Source organism: Rattus norvegicus, chromosome 13 (genome assembly GCF_036323735.1).
Source record: "Rattus norvegicus strain BN/NHsdMcwi chromosome 13, GRCr8, whole genome shotgun sequence".
Taxonomy (NCBI): domain Eukaryota; kingdom Metazoa; phylum Chordata; class Mammalia; order Rodentia; family Muridae; genus Rattus; species Rattus norvegicus.
The window spans coordinates 73,986,387-73,998,760 of NC_086031.1; the positions used below are offsets into that span (position 1 = coordinate 73,986,387).

Genomic DNA, 12,374 nt, shown 5'->3' on the forward strand with positions numbered 1-12,374 from the left:
AAATATTAAAATATGTAATCTACTGTATACTATGTTCTATACTGGTAACTTAAAAAAAGATGAGTAATTTTTTTGTAATAAAACTATATATTTCCAGTTTTTCTTCTGATGATTTATCTTACTAACCACTTTGTTAAGTGTGAATAGTTAAATACCCTTGCATGGTTTATGACTTTACTTCCCTATCCTAGCCTTTATGGAATTTTATTTTGTATGTATAATGGCAGAAGCACTACCTTTATTACATGCTTAGATTCACTTGTCTCTTGGTGGGTTTGGTGGGATAACAGGTAGTGGTCAGTTATTTATTTGCTTAAATTCTACAGAATGGTGCTTTTTAAAAGTTAAAACATTTTTATTTTATGTGTATGAGTGTTTGCCTGCATATATGAAAATGTACTACATGTGTACTTGGTGCCAGAGGAGGTCAGAAAAGGCGGATGGGTCTCACTGGAACTGAATATACAGATGGTTGTGAGCCACCATGTGGGTGCTGGAAACTGAATTCAGGTCCCCTGCAAGAGGGGCAAGTGTTTTTCCTGCCATTTCTCTAGCACACATAGTACTCAAACTATTGACTGAGCTCGTGGAGTTACCTTAGAGTCTTATTAAAATGCAGTTGTTTTTTTTTTTGTTTTTGTTTTGTTTGTTTTTATTAAAGGGAGTCTTTGGACTACGACTGTATGCATTTTTAGCAAGTCCCAGATGATGTAGAAGCCCTTGGTCCTTAGGTTATACGGAGTAACAAGACTAAAAATATATTATGCATGGATTTTTTTTTTAAATGCAGTGTTCACACTGTGAGCCTCCTGCCTCCTGTGGAAAATATAAAGTAGATAAAATTTTATGTTTCTTACTTACTCTACTCGTTAAACAGAATGTATGAAGTTATGTTGTAGAAACATTTAACATGTCCTTTTTGACTTAGACTTACTTAGAGCTTATTGTAAACGTTTGGTTCATTGTAAAGTCCTTTGTAATAAGGGGTTGGGGATTTAGCTCAGTGGTAGAGCGCTTGCTAGGCAAGCGCAAGGCCCTAGGTTCGGTCCCTAGCTCTGTAAAAAAAAAAAAAAAGAAAAAAAAAAAAAGAAAGTCCTTTGTAATAAATGAATAAGTGAATAAATGCATCAATAAAGTGAAAAACCCAGCTATATTAAGAATTATGGGAGTTAAGTAAAATGTCTGGTAATTTTCTATATATGGAAATATGTGAAGTTTTTATTAGTTACTGAGTTTCTTTTTTCAGTATCCTTGTAAGTATTAACAATTAAAAGTTTTTATAGTGATTAAAAACAGAGAGGACTGGTAGTTTTACCTCACATTTAGCCCCATCATATTTTATTGATGCTGGCCAAACACCTGAGTCTAGTGGGTTGAGACTAAAGACTTCATTACCCATGAGACGTCTGGCTGCATCATTGCCTGAATCTGCCCTGACTCCAACCCCTCATGGGGCAGTGTGGAATCGGGTCCACTTCATTTGAAATATCCAATGGATTTGTGTTACAGTAAGGATCTTAAGCTCAGGAGATCTAAATCTGGCTAGTCTTTGTTCTGTAGGGAGACACTTTTTATCATATTAGTCAAAAAATGAGTCTGCCCTCTTCCTTGGAGCAGAATATTTAGACTGAATATTTGCATACAAATAATTTTGAACAAAAACTGTCTTGAAGTCTAAAACTTGGAGTCAGGAGGTGAAAGGAGAATTGTCTCCTTGTAGTTCTGATAGATCTTTTCTCTGGTAGCCAATATGTTGTGATTCTGATAGGTCTTTTCTCTGATAGCTGATATTTTGTGATTCTGACAGGTCTCTTCTCTGGTAGCCCATATTTTGTAATAACCTTCCTGTAGTACTTCATTGAGTCATATATCATATAGCATTGTTTACTGCTTTTCTGGTTTTGTCATTAAAGTTCTTGGGGATTGTGCTGGGGCTTAACTTAAATTGAGTCTTAATAGCTTTGTGACTGATTTCTTCTTGTGCTTATATTTTGTAGATAGTTTAGTTTAAGAACTATATTAATTTAAAGTATTGATGGATATTGGAGCCTATAGTGAGCAGTACATAAACATTCGTTAGTACACACATTTTTTTAGTGTGTCCATGAATGATTGAGTTTGGTTATTTTAGTTTTAATTGTTACAAGTAACCAAGGAACTAATTTATTTAAGTCTAAAAAATGAATATACTTTTATTTACTTTGTGGGGTTGGATTAGGTGGCATACACAGGTCAGAAGACAAGGTGAATAACTGTTCTGTGCTACCATTTGTGTCCCAAAAGTAAACTCAGATCATCAGATTGGATTTCTGTACCTTTACCTCCTGAGCATCTCACAGGTCTGACACCTCATTTCCACACTAATACTTTAGCCATTACTTCTTTGTTTAAGAAAACCAGAGCCCCCACACTAAACTTTAGAGGGAGTTCCACAAAGACATGTAACTAGTAAGAGGAGATGCTCTTTAGTTGCTACATCAGGTCTACCTATCAATAGTATGTAGTAACTGTATTTAGATGAATGTTTTAGGTTTCCTTCACAGTTAGAATGGTAGAAATTTGAGTTCCAGGCAAGAGCAGTTATATCCATTCAAATCTGTACCAGTATTTAAATTATTGTTTAGTATTTTTCTAGATTTATTTTTGAAATGGACTTTCTAGCAAATTGTGGAACTTCTTTATTAGTTCATTTCAGTTGGAATTTGAATGAGTTGAATTTTAGCAATTTTATGTGAAATAAAGCATGGAAGGTTGTATCAGTTAGGGTTATGCTTTAGACTAGAATAGCACGTACATAATTTCCTTGATTACACAGCAGAGCACTGCTGAGATTCTTTCTCACCCTCCTGCTTGTTAGCATTCTGATATTTATGATTGTAACTTTACTTGCCTTTCTTGAATGTGTTGCTGCTAAAGTATTTTTAGATCTCTAATTTTGAGCTTTATATAAATGTGCTTGTACAGTATGTAATGAGATCCTGCCTTCTGTGGCTCAGTGTTAAGCCTATATGGATATATACGACTAGTTGACAGTAATTCCTAAAGAACACTGACGAAAAGCAACTAGGGGAGGAAAGGGTTTATTTCAGCTAGCAAGTGTCAAGTTGCCTTCCAACACTGAGGGAAGTCATGGAGGAAGTGGAGAAGAGGCTGTGGAGGAGTTTTAGTGCTTTGCTCCTCATGGTTTTCTCAGCCTGTTTTTGTTTTTGTTTTGTTAATACAACTCAGGACCACTTGCCCAGGGGTAGCACCACCTGTCAATCATTAATCAAGTAATGCCCCCACAGGCTTGTGCACCGGCCAGTCTCCTGGGGAGGCTTTCTCAGTTGAGAGCCCCTCTCCCCAAATAGATTCTCCTTGTGTCAGGTTGACAAGAAACTAAGTAGGACACTAACTGATTCAATTTCAGTGGCAATTGAATTGATTAAATACTTTTTCCATAAACATCATTGTTGGTTGACATTTGTTGTTTTTAGTTGGGACTGTACATAGACATTGCCAATATTGTCCATATGTGTATATTAGAATATTTGTGTGTATATATGTGCAAGTGGAATCAGTGAGGCATAGGGTATGTATATCTTCACTTTAAAAACAGAATACTGTTATGTTTTACTGAGAGTACTCCTTGGATTGCATAGTCCTTCTACAAACCTGTATGGGTGTTTGTATTTGCATTTTATTTTTGCCTAGTTTGTCATCGTCTAGTTCAGAAACTAGAACATTGCTTCCTAGTATGCATTGCTCTCTTTCTGGAGTTTGAATTTGGACATTTCCTTGATGGCCGACAGACTGAGCACTTTGGTATTATGTTCACTGACTATGGATTATCTTGTATGTGTGTCTGAAAGTACTGTTTACAGAAGACTTTCTGTAGCTTTTCCATTTTTTGTAGCTTAAGTTGTTTTGGCATACATTTTTTTCTCATATATATGAATCTAACACAAAGATCATGTTCCCTGCTAGTTGGAATACTATTTTCTGTTGGCTTATTTGTGCAGCTTAATAGACAGAAGTTTCTAACTTGAAAGTATTCAAATTATTTTTCTTACAGTGCCTTTTGTGCTAGGTAAAGAATCTTTACCTATGATCATGCAAATATTTTTCTGTACTGCCTGTCGTTTGAGGCTTTGCTTTCTTTCACATTTAGGAATCTGCTTTCCTTGGAGCTTTTTATATATGATTTGACATTTAGAGATCTTTTTACATGGATCCCCAGCCATCTGAACCTTCATTAGGAAAGGCCATCCTCTCCCCCATTACTCGGGAGTTTTTCAGCTTCATTCATTGCACATCCATGTATACGTACCTATATGTACATAGACATGCCTCTGGGCCCTCTCTTCTGCTCCCAGGCTCTATTGTCTTTCCTTTGAGAAGTGCCACGTTATACACTAGAGCCTAAAGTGACTGCTTTTCTGAATGAATCTCTTGACTGTTAGTGGCTCTTTGCATTTTCTGACACGTTTGGATCAGCTAATGCATTTCCATGTGAAGCCTGCTGAGATTATTGGGGTTGCATTGACTTCATAGAAAATAGGGATTATGTCTTTATAGCATTGTTCCTTTGAGCCTATAAACATGATATTTCTGCGTACTTTTAGATCTTACAAACTTTTTAAAATTTTTGATACTTTCAAAAGCTATCAGTCTTCCACATCCTGTTTAGATTTTATGATTTCAATGCTAATGTAGATGGTATCTGTCTTTAATTTTATTTTATTATTGCTGATACATAGAAATTCATCTGACTTACATATTTTTTAATCACCAGCAACCTTGTTAGACTTTCATTAATTCTAATTTATAGATTCTTTTTTGTTTTCTATGTACACATCATAATCTGCAATAACAATTCAATGTCTTTCTCTATGATCCTTATATCTTTATTTATTTTTCTTGTCTTACTCTGCTGGCTAGGACATCCGGTACAGTGATGAATAGAAGTGGTGCTAGCTGGGCATCCTAGTCTTGATGCTGATCTCAAAGTGAAATCATTCGACGTGTCACCATTAGGTATGGAGTTTTCTGTAGGGTTTTGTTGTTGTTGTTTTGTTTTTTAGGGTTTTGTTTTTAATCATTCAAGGAAATACATTTCTATTCCCCTTGAGTAAGTGGATTTCCTTTTCTTCAGTTATGAATGGGATTGAGTATTCTTTAGAAGTTTTGTATATCTGAGATAGTCATAGAATTTACCCTTTTCATTCTGCTAATATGGATAAGTAACTTAGATTTAACATCAGAAAGTCAGTAGCTATAGTGCCCAACCATCAAGATTGACCCAGGGTTGTCTTTTCTAGAATGTTTTTAATTCTAGGAGATCCCACCAGGGTAGTTTATCTCTTTATTTGAATTCAGCCCTTTGTGTAAAGCACACCAAGTAATTGTGTGTACTCTCATGCGTGGTTTGTTTGAAATTTCTTTTTTTTTTTTTTTCTCCTTTTTTCTATTTGAGACATCGCTGTGTAGCCCTGGCTGTCCTGGAACTCTTTATAGACCAGCTGGCCTAAAACTCAAAGAGATCTGCTTGGCTTTGCCTTCAAAGTGCTAGGATTAAGGTGTGGGCCACTCTGCCTAGCTTGTTAGAATAGTTTTATGTCTGTGTTCATGGGTGAGAGAGTAAAGTTGTTTTTTCTTACACAGATCTTGTGCAGTACTTTAAAGTTTGTTAACTTTGACAAATGACTTGGGAAATATACATTCTTCTGGGTTTTGTTTGTGGGGCAGAATTCATGCATCTGTGATGCATGCATTTTTTGAATATTTAGAAGTCCAGCTAGAGAAACCGTATACCATAATTTGTTTTCAGAAGATTTCAGAGTATTGATCCAGTTGAGTAGTTCGATGCTGGTTCAGACTTATTGGATGCCTATGCTGGATACTTTTCGGAGAAATTGTCTACCACAAGCTTTTGATGTTAAGTTTGTTTTAATTTTTATTGTCAAACCATGTGACCTCTTTTTTTCTGATATTACCAATAATGATTTTTAATTTTTTATTCTTGATTAATTGTTTTCAGGGACATATCAATTTTATACATTTTATCCTAAGGATTGACTTTCGACTGTTTATCTTGTGTTCTATTTTCTGTTTACTTTTCCTTTCTTTATTATCACTTCCTTGCTCCTTGGCTTTTTGTTTGATTCCTGCACTGCTATGGATGTACTTCTTATGTAGACTTTGTTGTGTAGGGGCTTTTGGTCGTACTTTTGTCCTTTTTGTTGTAGCTATATCAAAAGATTTTGAACTGTACTTTATAAATGGAACTGTTTTAAACAGTGGATTACTTAGATAAAAACATTATTTGAATATGAAGATTGTCATTTTTTTCCTATAGTCATTTTCTGGTTTAATGTACCATAATGAAACACTGAGACTTTTATTTTTAATGTTTCCATTCTTTTTTGAGAGAGGGCCTTACTGTGCAGCCTTCGGCTGGCCCCAGCCAACTGCATATCAGCCTGGCCTTGAATTCTCAGTCATCTGCCCCACCCACCTTTACATTACTGGGTCTCAGGTTTGTACTCTGTACTGTATTTGTGTACATTATTTGCAAAACATGGTAAATTTTATTGTGACATCTTCAACGTACAGGTAATGTTCTCTGTTTCTGCGTGAGGCATTCCTTTATTAGTTTCCCTTTTACTTCTGATCAAAGATTCTTTTTGGTACTGACGCCTAAACTGGGGTTTATGCTAGGCAGGAGCTCTACCTCTGAGCTCACCAGTCTTCTTACCACTGTACCCTCAGGCAGACCTTTAATTTGTGCAGAATCTTTTGAATTTGGTTCACTTCCATTTGTTGATTCTTCCTATTGGAGTACTGTTCAGACAGTTCTTGTCGGCGCTTATTTTAAGTTGTTTTCCTTATATTTTCCCTTACTGTTAGGTATTTGGTCCATTTTGAATTGATTTTGTTTTTGTTTTTTGTTTTTGTTTTTTTTAAATCCTGGGTTAGTGGTAGGGATCTATTTCAGTCTTTTACATGAAGATGTCCAGATTTCACAGAATCATTTGCTAGAGAGTCTGTTTTTCCCAAGATATATTTTGGTGCCATTTTTGAATTCTGTGGATGTAGTTACATAAATCATTTTTGAGTCCTCTGTTCTAGTCTTGCCTGGTTTTGCATGGTAAACATTTTATTCATTCTAACACTATTGTATAATTTGAAATTGTGTATTATGATATTTCTAGCTTGTTCTTTTAGGTCAGGATTGCATTAGTTAGCTATTTGGAATTTTAGGGGTTTTGTTCTTTATTTCTGTGGAAGTATCATTGGAATTTTGTTAGAGTTTACATTGAATTTGTGAATTTTGTTCAGTGACACTACCATGCTTACAATACTAATTTTGCTGATTTTTGACCGTGAGAGATGCTTATACCTTCTAGTGTCTCATTCAATTTCTTTCTTAAGTGTTTCATATCTTTTCATTATAGATTTTTTTTCCTTCTTTGCTAGGTACATTTCCTGAAAATGATGTAATTTCTTTACATAAATATTTGCCAGCTGGTTGATAGTAAGTTCTGCAATAGCAAGTGTAGTGCAGTGTAAACTTGTGAAGTGTATGTTTACTTCCTACTGAGTCTTTGTGATCCTGCTCTGTTGATCCCTGAAGCGTTGTGTGTGAGGTGGTTTTTATCACTGACTGTATATAGCTGTCGTGTGCTTTTGTGTGCATGCAGGTGTATTTTTGTGCCTCTGTCTAGAAGTCAGATGACAACTGCACATATCACTTGACTGAGAACTTGTCAAGTAGACTAAGCAGGTTAGATAGGCTGCCTCGGCTTCCCCAGTGCTGGGATTATAATCATGGGCCACACCTAGTATGCGTTTTAAAAATACACTTGTCTCTTTTGGTGTTTAGACCTAAGGTAGATGTATTATAAACAATAACCAGGTATGTAGGCCCATTACTTTATTACTGTTTTGTGTTAATCCTGTTTTGAATTATTTGTTTATTATTTATTTTAAAAAACATTTCTTCCTATCACAGTTGTTTGTGTTGAAGGGTTTCACATGAGTGTTTTCATGGGTGTAAAGTTCAGAGGACAACTTCCAGAAGTGTTTCTCTCCCTCCACTGTGGGCCCAGAAATAGAGCTGAGCTCTTTTTTAAGTGCCTTTCCAGATAGAACTATCTTCTTGTCCTGTTAATAATTTTTTCCATATGATTTCTTGACTGGGCTTTCAAAATTCCTTTTTTGATTTGTCTGTACTTTTTTTTGCAGGGAGAATTACGTTGCTTTTAAGCTGTAGATTTTATGTTGTCCAGGTTGGCCTTCAACAAGCCAAGGATGACCTTAAACTTCCTGATTCTCTAGCTTCTGTCTCCTAAGTATTGGCCATTTGAATTTGTTTCTTTCTTAGCAAATCTATTTTTGTAGTTTTTCTGCTGCCCCAGTTGTTACATAAATTTATAGTAATTTGTCTTTCTTTTTGAATATGCATGTACACAGTAGTAGTATGTGGGTTCGCGCGCGTGTGTGTGTGTGTGTGTGTGTGTGTGTGTGTGTGTGTTTGTACATATTAGGAATCAGATGATGGTGTCAGGTGTCCTTCTCAGGTGCTCTCTATGTTATTTATTGAGGTAGAGACTCTGACGTGAAACTGAGTCACAAAATCAATCTCCCTGGATCTACCTCCTCCATGCCAGGATTATAGGCATCCTGCCATTCCTGCCCCTCATTTTAGTAGGTTCTAGGAATGTGAACACGTGGCAGTCAGTCACTGAGCTGCCTCTCTGCCCCTAACAGTTTCTGTCTTACTGGAGTGTGTCTTGATATTGCCATTCATTTACACTTGCTTTTAAATAAGCTGTCTTGTTTTCCCTGTTTGCTCATTTACTTCTTTATTTATTCTTTTGTTTGTGTATTTCTTTGTGTTTTTTAAACAACTCCTCTGGGAATGCTGAACAATATCTTAATATCAAGACTGCCATTAGATACCAAGTATGCGTCTTATTATTTTATGGAGTAGTAAGGGTTTCTTTATACTTTGGTTAAATGTTTTGCTCTTGGTAGTTTTTCTTTTAAAATTAGTATACATTGAGCTGTGCTGTTTTCTTACCAGCTTTTTCTGAGTGCAGTAGATTATTCTTTTGTTTATTTTAGATGATGTATGTATATTTTTCTTCTAAGTGATTTTACTATAAAGTTGATTTCACATGAGCTTACTATTCACACACATTCATATTAACAAACCAGTAGTAAAAGTTCAAGGAAGTGAGTACAAAAGATTCTAACCTGTTATAAAAATTGTCAATAATAGAGAATTCTTCAATTTCAAACTCTTGTTTTTATAATGATTCTGAGACTTATAAAAATGTTTAAATATATTTTCTTTGGTTTTTTTTTTTACACTGTTTAGAGAGTACTTGTACTGATTTCTTAGGAATATGTTCTGCAGTATCATTGTCATTTAATCATTCAATCAATAAATTTTAGTAGCTTCAAATTACACAATTGTATTAAATCAAGTTTGAATGGGTTTTATCACTCAAGTTTGAATGAATTTTATCACTCAAGTTTGACTGACTTTTACTTACATGATAGCAGTTTACACCTTCATGGACTTGGTTATTTCTAAAACAGTTTTGGACTTTTTTATGATTCTTCCTTTTGGGGGTAAAGATGCCTCTAAGAGTAAGTTTAGCACAGTTCTTTCAAATATTTGTTTTTTGTCTTCTGTTTACTAGTACTGAAATATCTTATATTGATACCTTGAATTGAAAATGCTTTAATTTACTATGCAATTTCTAAAGTTTCTTCAGATTTCTTTTTATCTTAATTCCATGGCTGACATCCAAGATAACTTTTAACATCATTTTTATATTCATTAGGATAGCACTTATACCTTGGTTGTTTCATTTAAAATAGATTCCTATGAAATTCTTGATTTTTTTTAAATTTTATTTTAATTCATTTTCCTTGCCTGGATGTTTTGACTGCATGGATGTCTGTATTTCACATATGTATGTGACTGGTACCTATAGAGGCTAAAGAGGGCTGCTAGGAATCAAACCCATATTCTGAAGAACAGCAAGTGCTTTACCTGCCAAGCCATCTTTCTATAGCCTTAAAATCTTGGTTTTTAAAGTATACATTATTTGATATTGACCATTTTTTGTAATTCGTCTTAAATATATAGCAGCCTCAGGTTGGTGAGATGATTCAGCAAGTAAGAGCAGTTAAGAGTGTGTGTGTGTGTGTGTGTGTGTGTGTGTGTGTGTGTGTGTGTGTGTGTGTGTGTTAAAATAGGTATATTGAGACACTAGAAACATGAGACACAGAAATAAAAATTGACCGTTGTGGCATTTCAGGTAACCTCTCATACTCCAAGTTCTAATATTTTATAAAAATTACTTATTTGACCAAATGTGATGTAGATTATCTATGTTGATACAGGTTTTATTTTAACTGTTTTTAGCCATTCATATTAAAGAACCCTTAGAATAAACCAGGTTTTAAATAAAGATATTTAGGAGTGATGCATTTCAGAATAATAAAAATATTAAAGAGGTGACCATGAGAGCATTTTGTTTATTTAGACATCAAAACCACTGGAATTTTAAATGTCTATGAAAAAAGATTTCCTTAAGGATGAGGAACAATGGGATGTTGTAGCTGACTAAATAGGTTGAGAATCATTAACTGTACGGCTCTTATGTGAGCTGAACTAGAGTACTTAGTTGGAAATAATGGGATGATTGGAGAGGAGGGTTTGTGTGTGCCTGAGTCTGGGGCACTAAAAAATTGGTCAGAGGACTAGCCTTTATTTGAAAGACTACCAAGCTGTCAGTTAGTGTCTTACTAACAAAAGTTTTAGTTAAGAAAGAAATGGTGTGTTAAAGTTTTTAAGATTGAGCAAAGTTATCTTAAAGTAGATACAATGTTGAGATGAAAACGTGGTAATACTAATCCCTTTTTTTTAACCATTGATTTCTCTGATAAATATATCTTCTCTCTTGATTTGGTGGCTAAATTTGCTTTTTTTCTCCTTGCAGTTAGCAAGTGTCTTATTTTGCTTGCCTCTATGCTAGCTTTCTCTAATGTCTACTCGTTGATTCCTTGTTTCTGATTAAATTGATGTTGCCTGATTATACTCATCACTATGGGTTCCTTTTATTATTTCCTTTCCTCATAGCCTTAGCATTTGTCTTTATTTATTGTCTTTACCCATTGTAAAATTCTATAAGTCCTTTAAGGCTCCGTCTTTGACTTAAGGTCTGATTTCACTTAGATCTGCATTTGAACATTACCTCCATTGTACTGTTCTCCATACTTAGCAAAGTGTTAAGGTAATAATTATTTGAATTATTAAGTTCGTCACTCTTCACTGTGCTTATTTTGCTGTAATAACAATATACCAATGCTAACAAACCTTTAAAAATGCTCTCTTGTACCAAGCATTAGATGAGTAAATCACAAGGTCCTATTTTTAAAATAGTGTGGCAGTGGTTCATAAGGTTTTTTTAGAGCAAGAAGGCTGCTTTGGCTCTCATTCCACTTTTTCTGCACACCAGTTGAAAGGTCTTCAAAATACATAGCCTTTCTGTGCCTCATTTTCTTAATAGACACAGTATTTGCTTCAAATCTGGCAATCAGTATTACACAATTAGGTATTACTGTTTCATATTTTAAAATTGTTCCATATATATTTGGGTTAAACTAAACCAGCCATAACTGGCTTACTTGAGGTAATACAGAGTTTCTGGAAAGCAGCTTAGTATGTAATGAAAATTTTATAGCTATTTCTGTTGACTAATTTCTATTTTAATTTGTAAATGGTATTTTCAAATGTTATTTTATAACTCTATTAGTTGTTATTGTAATTTGTTCCCCAATAATTGAAGCAGAATCCTATAGATTTTTAAATCAGCTTTAGCACAAATTACTGAGCGAATTACCCTTAGTCTGTTTTTCTGTATGCTAGACTGGTTAATTCCTAACTATGCTCCCCGAATACTTGCTGTTGACAGTCTCACCTGGGTTATTTCTGCTCTATTGGTCTGTCCTGGAGGGTGGGAAGCCATTTCTCTCAGCCCAGTGCTCCTGGTTTATTACATCTAATGGAGATCTCCTGTTCTCCAGTCTTCTCTCTCCTTCTTCCTCTTTCTCACCTCGGGGTTCCTACAGGGACTCAGCCAGGTAGTTGAAAACCTACCTACCTGTATTCACCCCAGTAATTGGCTTTAGCCACTTTTATTTAACCAATAGCTTTAAATTGGGGAACAAGATTTATGTAACAGAGACTGGTGTACATGAGAATCTGCAACCAGACCTTGGAATTCAGAATTTAGCATTTCTATACACAGCACCAGACCCATCCCTGACAGTACTCATCTTTTAATAAAATCTAAAATAACCTTATAATACAA

General features: G+C 34.9%; 1 protein-coding gene across 5 annotated transcripts in view; it reads left to right on the forward strand.

Annotated features, from left to right (window-relative positions):
- The window catches only part of Cop1 (COP1, E3 ubiquitin ligase), a 141,226-nt gene that overhangs the window by 32,329 nt on the left and 96,523 nt on the right, over positions 1 to 12,374 (forward strand). Inside the window, exon 1 of one of the 5 annotated variants that reach the window (XM_063272484.1) lies at positions 4,937 to 5,016. The exons of the other annotated variants lie outside the window; for them this stretch is intronic. The gene's annotated coding sequence lies outside the window, so the exon portion shown is untranslated. Of the gene's footprint in view, positions 1 to 4,936; positions 5,017 to 12,374 lie in introns of those variants that run through there. 5 annotated transcript variants of the gene reach the window in all.